The sequence below is a fragment of the Arctopsyche grandis genome, chromosome 2, assembly GCF_051622035.1.
Source record: "Arctopsyche grandis isolate Sample6627 chromosome 2, ASM5162203v2, whole genome shotgun sequence".
Lineage (NCBI taxonomy): Eukaryota > Metazoa > Arthropoda > Insecta > Trichoptera > Hydropsychidae > Arctopsyche > Arctopsyche grandis.
In genome coordinates, this window is record NC_135356.1 from 10446889 (window position 1) to 10459006 (window position 12118).

Sequence of the window (12118 nt, forward strand, 5' to 3'; positions counted from 1 at the left end):
GAACGAACGTTTAAAATAATATATCATCTCATTGTTAGCCTTCAAAATTTTTCAATTATTTTTTTGCTATTTTTCTTATTACTTTTTGATTGGGAGCGATGAAGTTTTTCTTCGGGCCATCAGGGACTCTTAAAATTGGAGACCTCACCGAAATTATTATCCCATCACTTCGTAGCACTCACTCAACACAATCATGATTTAAATTTACATGATTGCGTTGTAAGGAATACCAACGAAGGAATGAGATTTCACCGTTCTTTCCCAAATTTTCCTTCACCTGAGAACGATGGTACTAACCTTCGGGTATTCTTCAATTCTGAAAAGATAAACGAACGTTTTAATTAATATATCATCTCATTGTTAGCCTTCACAAATTTTCAATTATTTTTTTGCTACTTTCCTTATTACTTTTTGATTGGGAGCGATGACGTTTTTCTTCGGGCCATCAGGGACTCTTATAATTGGAGCCCTCACCGAAATTATTATCCCATCACTTCGTAGCACTCACTCAACCCAATCATGATTTAAATTTACATGATTGCGTTGTAAGGAACACCAACGAAGGAATGAGATTTCGCCGTTCTTTCCCAAATTTTCCTTCACCTGAGTACGATGGTATTAGTCTTCGGGTATTCTTCAATTCTGAATAGATAAACGAACGTTTTAATTAATATATCATCTCATTGTTAGCCTTCACAATTTTTCAATTATTTTTTTGCTATTTTTCTTATTACTTTTTGATTGGGAGCGATGAAGTTTTTCTTCGGGCCATCAGGGACTCTTAAAATTGGAGACCTCACCGAAATTATTATCCCATCACTTCGTAGCACTCACTCAACACAATCATGATTTAAATTTACATGATTGCGTTGTAAGGAATACCAACGAAGGAATGAGATTTCACCGTTCTTTCCCAAATTTTCCTTCACCTGAGAACGATGGTACTAACCTTCGGGTATTCTTCAATTCTGAAAAGATAAACGAACGTTTTAATTAATATATCATCTCATTGTTAGCCTTCACAAATTTTCAATTATTTTTTTGCTACTTTCCTTATTACTTTTTGATTGGGAGCGATGACGTTTTTCTTCGGGCCATCAGGGACTCTTATAATTGGAGCCCTCACCGAAATTATTATCCCATCACTTCGTAGCACTCACTCAACCCAATCATGATTTAAATTTACATGATTGCGTTGTAAGGAACACCAACGAAGGAATGAGATTTCGCCGTTCTTTCCCAAATTTTCCTTCACCTGAGTACGATGGTATTAGTCTTCGGGTATTCTTCAATTCTGAATAGATAAACGAACGTTTTAATTAATATATCATCTCATTGTTAGCCTTCACAATTTTTCAATTATTTTTTTGCTATTTTTCTTATTACTTTTTGATTGGGAGCGATGAAGTTTTTCTTCGGGCCATCAGGGACTCTTAAAATTGGAGACCTCACCGAAATTATTATCCCATCACTTCGTAGCACTCACTCAACACAATCATGATTTAAATTTACATGATTGCGTTGTAAGGAATACCAACGAAGGAATGAGATTTCACCGTTCTTTCCCAAATTTTCCTTCACCTGAGAACGATGGTACTAACCTTCGGGTATTCTTCAATTCTGAAAAGATAAACGAACGTTTTAATTAATATATCATCTCATTGTTAGCCTTCACAAATTTTCAATTATTTTTTTGCTACTTTCCTTATTACTTTTTGATTGGGAGCGATGACGTTTTTCTTCGGGCCATCAGGGACTCTTAAAATTGGAGACCTCACCGAACTTATTATCCCATCACTTCGTAGCACTCACTCAACACAATCATGATTTAAATTTACATGATTGCGTTGTAAGGAATACCAACGAAGGAATGAGATTTCACCGTTCTTTCCCAAATTTTCCTTCACCTGAGAACGATGGTACTAGTCTTCGGGTATTCTTCAATTCTGAAAAGATGAACGAACGTTTTAATTAATATATCATCTCATTGTTAGCCTTCACAAATTTTCAATTATTTTTTTGCTACTTTCCTTATTACTTTTTGATTGAGAGCGATGACGTTTTTCTTCGGCCCATCAGGGACTCTTAAAATTGGGGACCTCACCGAAATTATTATCCCATCACTTCGTAGCACTCACTCAACACAATCATGATTTAAATTTACATGATTGCGTTGTAAGGAATACCAACGAAGGAATGAGATTTCACCGTTCTTTCCTAAATTTTCCTTCACCTGAGAGCGATGGTATAAGTCTTCGGGTATTCTTCAATTCTGAAAAGATAAACGAACGTTTTAATTAATATATCATCTCATTATTAGCCTTCACAAATTTTCAATTATTTGTTTGCTACTTTCCTTATAACTTTTTGATTGGGAGCGATGACGTTTTTCTTCGTGCCATCAGGGACTCTTAAAATTGGAGACCTCACCGAAATTATTATCCCATCACTTCGTAGCACTCACTCAACCCAATCATGATTTAAATTTACATGATTGCGTTGTAAGGAAAACCAACGAAGGAATGAGATTTCACCGTTCTTTCCCAAATTTTCCTTCACCTGAGAACGATGGTACTAGTCTTCGGGTATTCTTCAATTCTGAAATGATAAACGAACGTTTTAATTAATATATCATCTCATTGTTAGCCTTCACAAATTTTCAATTATTTTTTTGCTACTTTCCTTATTACTTTTTGATTGGGAGCGATGACGTTTTTCTTCGGGCCATCAGGGACTCTTAAAATTGGAGACCTCACCGAAATTATTATCCCATCACTTCGTAGCACTCACTCAACCCAATCATGATTTAAATTTACATGATTGCGTTGTAAGGAACACCAACGAAGGAATGAGATTTCGCCGTTCTTTCCCAAATTTTCCTTCACCTGAGAACGATGGTATTAGTCTTCGGGTATTCTTCAATTCTGAAAAGATGAAACGAACGTTTTAATTAATATATCATCTCATTGTTAGCCTTCACAAATTTTCAATTATTTTTTTGCTACTTTCCTTATTACTTTTTGATTGGGAGCGATGACGTTTTTCCTCGTGCCATCAGGGACTCTTAAAATTGGAGACCTCACCGAAATTATTATCCCATCACTTCGTAGCACTCACTCAACCCAATCATGATTTAAATTTACATGATTGCGTTGTAAGGAACACCAACGAAGGAATGAGATTTCGCCGTTCTTTCCCAAATTTTCCTTCACCTGAGAACGATGGTATTAGTCTTCGGGTATTCTTCAATTCTGAAAAGATGAAACGAACGTTTTAATTAATATATCATCTCATTGTTAGCCTTCACAAATTTTCAATTATTTTTTTGCTACTTTCCTTATTACTTTTTGATTGGGAGCGATGACGTTTTTCCTCGTGCCATCAGGGACTCTTAAAATTGGAGACCTCACCGAAATTATTATCCCATCACTTCGTAGCACTCACTCAACACAATCATGATTTAAATTTACATGATTGCGTTGTAAGGAATACCAACGAAGGAATGAGATTTCACCGTTCTTTCCCAAATTTTCCTTCACCTGAGAACGATGGTACTAGTCTTCGGGTATTCTTCAATTCTGAAAAGATGAACGAACGTTTAAAATAATATATCATCTCATTGTTAGCCTTCAAAAATTTTCAATTATTTTTTTGCTACATTCCTTATTACTTTTTGATTGGGGGCGATGACGTTTTTCTTCGTGCCATCAGGGACTCTTAAAATTGGAGACCTCACCGAACTTATTATCCCATCACTTCGTAGCACTCACTCAACACAATCATGATTTAAATTTACATGATTGCGTTGTAAGGAATACCAACGAAGGAATGAGATTTCACCGTTCTTTCCCAAATTTTCCTTCACCTGAGAACGATGGTACTAGTCTTCGGGTATTCTTCAATTCTGAAAAGATGAACGAACGTTTTAATTAATATATCATCTCATTGTTAGCCTTCACAAATTTTCAATTATTTTTTTGCTACTTTCCTTATTACTTTTTGATTGGGAGCGATGACGTTTTTCTTCGGCCCATCAGGGACTCTTAAAATTGGGGACCTCACCGAAATTATTATCTCATCACTTCGTAGCACTCACTCAACACAATCATGATTTAAATTTACATGATTGCGTTGTAAGGAATACCAACGAAGGAATGAGATTTCACCGTTCTTTCCTAAATTTTCCTTCACCTGAGAGCGATGGTATAAGTCTTCGGGTATTCTTCAATTCTGAAAAGATAAACGAACGTTTTAATTAATATATCATTTCATTATTAGCCTTCACAAATTTTCAATTATTTGTTTGCTACTTTCCTTATAACTTTTTGATTGGGAGCGATGACGTTTTTCTTCGTGCCATCAGGGACTCTTAAAATTGGAGACCTCACCGAAATTATTATCCCATCACTTCGTAGCACTCACTCAACCCAATCATGATTTAAATTTACATGATTGCGTTGTAAGGAAAACCAACGAAGGAATGAGATTTCACCGTTCTTTCCCAAATTTTCCTTCACCTGAGAACGATGGTACTAGTCTTCGGGTATTCTTCAATTCTGAAATGATAAACGAACGTTTTAATTAATATATCATCTCATTGTTAGCCTTCACAAATTTTCAATTATTTTTTTGCTACTTTCCTTATTACTTTTTGATTGGGAGCGATGACGTTTTTCCTCGTGCCATCAGGGACTCTTAAAATTGGAGACCTCACCGAAATTATTATCCCATCACTTCGTAGCACTCACTCAACCCAATCATGATTTAAATTTACATGATTGCGTTGTAAGGAACACCAACGAAGGAATGAGATTTCGCCGTTCTTTCCCAAATTTTCCTTCACCTGAGAACGATGGTATTAGTCTTCGGGTATTCTTCAATTCTGAAAAGATGAAACGAACGTTTTAATTAATATATCATCTCATTGTTAGCCTTCACAAATTTTCAATTATTTTTTTGCTACTTTCCTTATTACTTTTTGATTGGGAGCGATGACGTTTTTCCTCGTGCCATCAGGGACTCTTAAAATTGGAGACCTCACCGAAATTATTATCCCATCACTTCGTAGCACTCACTCAACACAATCATGATTTAAATTTACATGATTGCGTTGTAAGGAATACCAACGAAGGAATGAGATTTCACCGTTCTTTCCCAAATTTTCCTTCACCTGAGAACGATGGTACTAGTCTTCGGGTATTCTTCAATTCTGAAAAGATGAACGAACGTTTAAAATAATATATCATCTCATTGTTAGCCTTCAAAAATTTTCAATTATTTTTTTGCTACATTCCTTATTACTTTTTGATTGGGGGCGATGACGTTTTTCTTCGTGCCATCAGGGACTCTTAAAATTGGAGACCTCACCGAACTTATTATCCCATCACTTCGTAGCACTCACTCAACACAATCATGATTTAAATTTACATGATTGCGTTGTAAGGAATACCAACGAAGGAATGAGATTTCACCGTTCTTTCCCAAATTTTCCTTCACCTGAGAACGATGGTACTAGTCTTCGGGTATTCTTCAATTCTGAAAAGATGAACGAACGTTTTAATTAATATATCATCTCATTGTTAGCCTTCACAAATTTTCAATTATTTTTTTGCTACTTTCCTTATTACTTTTTGATTGGGAGCGATGACGTTTTTCTTCGGCCCATCAGGGACTCTTAAAATTGGGGACCTCACCGAAATTATTATCTCATCACTTCGTAGCACTCACTCAACACAATCATGATTTAAATTTACATGATTGCGTTGTAAGGAATACCAACGAAGGAATGAGATTTCACCGTTCTTTCCTAAATTTTCCTTCACCTGAGAGCGATGGTATAAGTCTTCGGGTATTCTTCAATTCTGAAAAGATAAACGAACGTTTTAATTAATATATCATCTCATTATTAGCCTTCACAAATTTTCAATTATTTGTTTGCTACTTTCCTTATAACTTTTTGATTGGGAGCGATGACGTTTTTCTTCGTGCCATCAGGGACTCTTAAAATTGGAGACCTCACCGAAATTATTATCCCATCACTTCGTAGCACTCACTCAACCCAATCATGATTTAAATTTACATGATTGCGTTGTAAGGAAAACCAACGAAGGAATGAGATTTCACCGTTCTTTCCCAAATTTTCCTTCACCTGAGAACGATGGTACTAGTCTTCGGGTATTCTTCAATTCTGAAATGATAAACGAACGTTTTAATTAATATATCATCTCATTGTTAGCCTTCACAAATTTTCAATTATTTTTTTGCTACTTTCCTTATTACTTTTTGATTGGGAGCGATGACGTTTTTCTTCGGGCCATCAGGGACTCTTAAAATTGGAGACCTCACCGAAATTATTATCCCATCACTTCGTAGCACTCACTCAACCCAATCATGATTTAAATTTACATGATTGCGTTGTAAGGAACACCAACGAAGGAATGAGATTTCGCCGTTCTTTCCCAAATTTTCCTTCACCTGAGAACGATGGTATTAGTCTTCGGGTATTCTTCAATTCTGAAAAGATGAAACGAACGTTTTAATTAATATATCATCTCATTGTTAGCCTTCACAAATTTTCAATTATTTTTTTGCTACTTTCCTTATTACTTTTTGATTGGGAGCGATGACGTTTTTCCTCGTGCCATCAGGGACTCTTAAAATTGGAGACCTCACCGAAATTATTATCCCATCACTTCGTAGCACTCACTCAAACCAATCATGATTTAAATTTACATGATTGCGTTGTAAGGAACACCAACGAAGGAATGAGATTTCGCCGTTCTTTCCCAAATTTTCCTTCACCTGAGAACGATGGTATTAGTCTTCGGGCATTCTTCAATTCTGAAAAGATGAAACGAACGTTTTAATTAATATATCATCTCATTGTTAGCCTTCACAAATTTTCAATTATTTTTTTGCTACTTTCCTTATTACTTTTTGATTGGGACCGATGACGTTTTTCCTCGTGCCATCAGGGACTCTTAAAATTGGAGACCTCACCGAAATTATTATCCCATCACTTCGTAGCACTCACTCAACACAATCATGATTTAAATTTACATGATTGCGTTGTAAGGAATACCAACGAAGGAATGAGATTTCACCGTTCTTTCCCAAATTTTCCTTCACCTGAGAACGATGGTACTAGTCTTCGGGTATTCTTCAATTCTGAAAAGATGAACGAACGTTTAAAATAATATATCATCTCATTGTTAGCCTTCACAAATTTTCAATTATTTTTTTGCTACTTTCCTTATTACTTTTTGATTGGGAGCGATGACGTTTTTCTTCGAACCATCAAGGACTCTTAAAATTGGAGACCTCACCGAAATTATTATCCCATCACTTCGTAGCACTCACTCAACCCAATCATGATTTAAATTTACATGATTGCGTTGTAAGGAACACCAACGAAGGAATGAGATTTCGCCGTTCTTTCCCAAATTTTCCTTCACCTGAGAACGATGGTACTAGTCTTCGGGTATTCTTCAATTCTGAAAAGATGAACGAACGTTTTAATTAATATATCATCTCATTGTTAGCGTTCACAAATTTTCAATTATTTTTTTGCTACTTTCCTTATTACTTTTTGATTGGGAGCGATGACGTTTTTCTTCGTGCCATCAGGGACCCTTAAAATTGGAGACCTCAACGAAATTATTATCCCATCACTTCGTAGCACTCACTCAACCCAATCATGATTTAAATTTACATGATTGCGTTGTAAGGAACACCAACGAAGGAATGAGATTTCGCCGTTCTTTCCCAAATTTTCCTTCACCTGAGTACGATGGTATTAGTCTTCGGGTATTCTTCAATTCTGAATAGATAAACGAACGTTTTAATTAATATATCATCTCATTGTTAGCCTTCACAAATTTTCAATTATTTTTTTGCTACTTTCCTTATTACTTTTTGATTGGGAGCGATGACGTTTTTCTTCGTGCCATCAGGGACCCTTAAAATTGGAGACCTCAACGAAATTATTATCCCATCACTTCGTAGCACTCACTCAACCCAATCATGATTTAAATTTACATGATTGCGTTGTAAGGAACACCAACGAAGGAATGAGATTTCGCCGTTCTTTCCCAAATTTTCCTTCACCTGAGTACGATGGTATTAGTCTTCGGGTATTCTTCAATTCTGAAAAGATGAACGAACGTTTTAATAAATATATCATCTCATTGTTAGCCTTCACAAATTTTCAATTATTTTTTTGCTACTTTCCTTATTACTTTTTGATTGGGAGCGATGACGTTTTTCCTCGTGCCATCAGGGACTCTTAAAATTGGAGACCTCACCGAAATTATTATCCCATCACTTCGTAGCACTCACTCAACCCAATCATGATTTAAATTTACATGATTGCGTTGTAAGGAATACCAACGAAGGAATGAGATTTCACCGTTCTTTCCCAAATTTTCCTTCACCTGAGAACGATGGTACTAGTCTTCGGGTATTCTTCAATTCTGAAAAGATGAACGAACGTTTTAATTAATATATCATCTCATTGTTAGCGTTCACAAATTTTCAATTATTTTTTTGCTACTTTCCTTATTACTTTTTGATTGGGAGCGATGACGTTTTTCTTCGTGCCATCAGGGACCCTTAAAATTGGAGACCTCAACGAAATTATTATCCCATCACTTCGTAGCACTCACTCAACCCAATCATGATTTAAATTTACATGATTGCGTTGTAAGGAACACCAACGAAGGAATGAGATTTCGCCGTTCTTTCCCAAATTTTCCTTCACCTGAGTACGATGGTATAAGTCTTCGGGTATTCTTCAATTCTGAATAGATAAACGAACGTTTTAATTAATATATCATCTCATTGTTAGCCTTCACAAATTTTCAATTATTTTTTTGCTACTTTCCTTATTACTTTTTGATTGGGAGCGATGACGTTTTTCTTCGTGCCATCAGGGACCCTTAAAATTGGAGACCTCAACGAAATTATTATCCCATCACTTCGTAGCACTCACTCAACCCAATCATGATTTAAATTTACATGATTGCGTTGTAAGGAACACCAACGAAGGAATGAGATTTCGCCGTTCTTTCCCAAATTTTCCTTCACCTGAGTACGATGGTATTAGTCTTCGGGTATTCTTCAATTCTGAAAAGATGAACGAACGTTTTAATAAATATATCATCTCATTGTTAGCCTTCACAAATTTTCAATTATTTTTTTGCTACTTTCCTTATTACTTTTTGATTGGGAGCGATGACGTTTTTCCTCGTGCCATCAGGGACTCTTAAAATTGGAGACCTCACCGAAATTATTATCCCATCACTTCGTAGCACTCACTCAACCCAATCATGATTTAAATTTACATGATTGCGTTGTAAGGAATACCAACGAAGGAATGAGATTTCACCGTTCTTTCCCAAATTTTCCTTCACCTGAGAACGATGGTACTAGTCTTCGGGTATTCTTCAATTCTGAAAAGATAAACGAACGTTTTAATTAATATATCATCTCATTGTTAGCCTTCACAAATTTTCAATTATTTTTTTGCTACTTTCCTTATTACTTTTTGATTGGGAGCGATGACGTTTTTCTTCGGGCCATCAGGGACTCTTAAAATTGGAGACCTCACCGAAATTATTATCCCATCACTTCGAAGCACTCACTCAACCTAATCATGATTTAAATTTACATGATTGCGTTGTAAGGAATACCAACGAAGGAATGAGATTTCGCCGTTCTTTCCCAAATTTTCCTTCACCTGAGAACGATGGTATTAGTCTTCGGGTATTCTTCAATTCTGAAAAGATGAAACGAACGTTTTAATTAATATATCATCTCATTGTTAGCCTTCACAAATTTTCAATTATTTTTTTGCTACTTTCCTTATTACTTTTTGATTGGGAGCGATGACGTTTTTCTTCGTGCCATCAGGGACCCTTAAAATTGGAGACCTCAACGAAATTATTATCCCATCACTTCGTAGCACTCACTCAACCCAATCATGATTTAAATTTACATGATTGCGTTGTAAGGAACACCAACGAAGGAATGAGATTTCGCCGTTCTTTCCCAAATTTTCCTTCACCTGAGTACGATGGTATTAGTCTTCGGGTATTCTTCAATTCTGAATAGATAAACGAACGTTTTAATTAATATATCATCTCATTGTTAGCCTTCACAAATTTTCAATTATTTTTTTGCTACTTTCCTTATTACTTTTTGATTGGGAGCGATGACGTTTTTCTTCGTGCCATCAGGGACCCTTAAAATTGGAGACCTCAACGAAATTATTATCCCATCACTTCGTAGCACTCACTCAACCCAATCATGATTTAAATTTACATGATTGCGTTGTAAGGAACACCAACGAAGGAATGAGATTTCGCCGTTCTTTCCCAAATTTTCCTTCACCTGAGTACGATGGTATTAGTCTTCGGGTATTCTTCAATTCTGAATAGATAAACGAACGTTTTAATTAATATATCATCTCATTGTTAGCCTTCACAAATTTTCAATTATTTTTTTGCTACTTTCCTTATTACTTTTTGATTGGGAGCGATGACGTTTTTCCTCGTGCCATCAGGGACTCTTAAAATTGGAGACCTCACCGAAATTATTATCCCATCACTTCGTAGCACTCACTCAACACAATCATGATTTAAATTTACTTGATTGCGTTGTAAGGAATACCAACGAAGGAATGAGATTTCACCGTTCTTTCCCAAATTTTCCTTCACCTGAGAACGATGGTACTAGTCTTCGGGTATTCTTCAATTCTGAAAAGATGAACGAACGTTTAAAATAATATATCATCTCATTGTTAGCCTTCACAAATTTTCAATTATTTTTTTGCTACTTTCCTTATTACTTTTTGATTGGGAGCGATGACGTTTTTCTTCGAACCATCAAGGACTCTTAAAATTGGAGACCTCACCGAAATTATTATCCCATCACTTCGTAGCACTCACTCAACCCAATCATGATTTAAATTTACATGATTGCGTTGTAAGGAACACCAACGAAGGAATGAGATTTCGCCGTTCTTTCCCAAATTTTCCTTCACCTGAGAACGATGGTATTAGTCTTCGGGTATTCTTCAATTCTGAAAAGATGAAACGAACGTTTTAATTAATATATCATCTCATTGTTAGCCTTCACAAATTTTCAATTATTTTTTTGCTACTTTCCTTATTACTTTTTGATTGGGAGCGATGACGTTTTTCTTCGTGCCATCAGGGACCCTTAAAATTGGAGACCTCAACGAAATTATTATCCCATCACTTCGTAGCACTCACTCAACCCAATCATGATTTAAATTTACATGATTGCGTTGTAAGGAACACCAACGAAGGAATGAGATTTCGCCGTTCTTTCCCAAATTTTCCTTCACCTGAGTACGATGGTATTAGTCTTCGGGTATTCTTCAATTCTGAAAAGATGAACGAACGTTTTAATAAATATATCATCTCATTGTTAGCCTTCACAAATTTTCAATTATTTTTTTGCTACTTTCCTTATTACTTTTTGATTGGGAGCGATGACGTTTTTCCTCGTGCCATCAGGGACTCTTAAAATTGGAGACCTCACCGAAATTATTATCCCATCACTTCGTAGCACTCACTCAACCCAATCATGATTTAAATTTACATGATTGCGTTGTAAGGAATACCAACGAAGGAATGAGATTTCACCGTTCTTTCCCAAATTTTCCTTCACCTGAGAACGATGGTACTAGTCTTCGGGTATTCTTCAATTCTGAAAAGATAAACGAACGTTTTAATTAATATATCATCTCATTGTAAGCCTTCACAAATTTTCAATTATTTTTTTGCTACTTTCCTTATTACTTTTTGATTGGGAGCGATGACGTTTTTCTTCGGGCCATCAGGGACTCTTAAAATTGGAGACCTCACCGAAATTATTATCCCATCACTTCGAAGCACTCACTCAACCCAATCATGATTTAAATTTACATGATTGCGTTGTAAGGAATACCAACGAAGGAATGAGATTTCACCGTTCTTTCCCAAATTTTCCTTCACCTGAGAACGATGGTACTAGTCTTCGGGTATTCTTCAATTCTAAAAAGATGAACGAACGTTTTAATTAATATATCATCTCATTGTTCGCCTTCACAAAT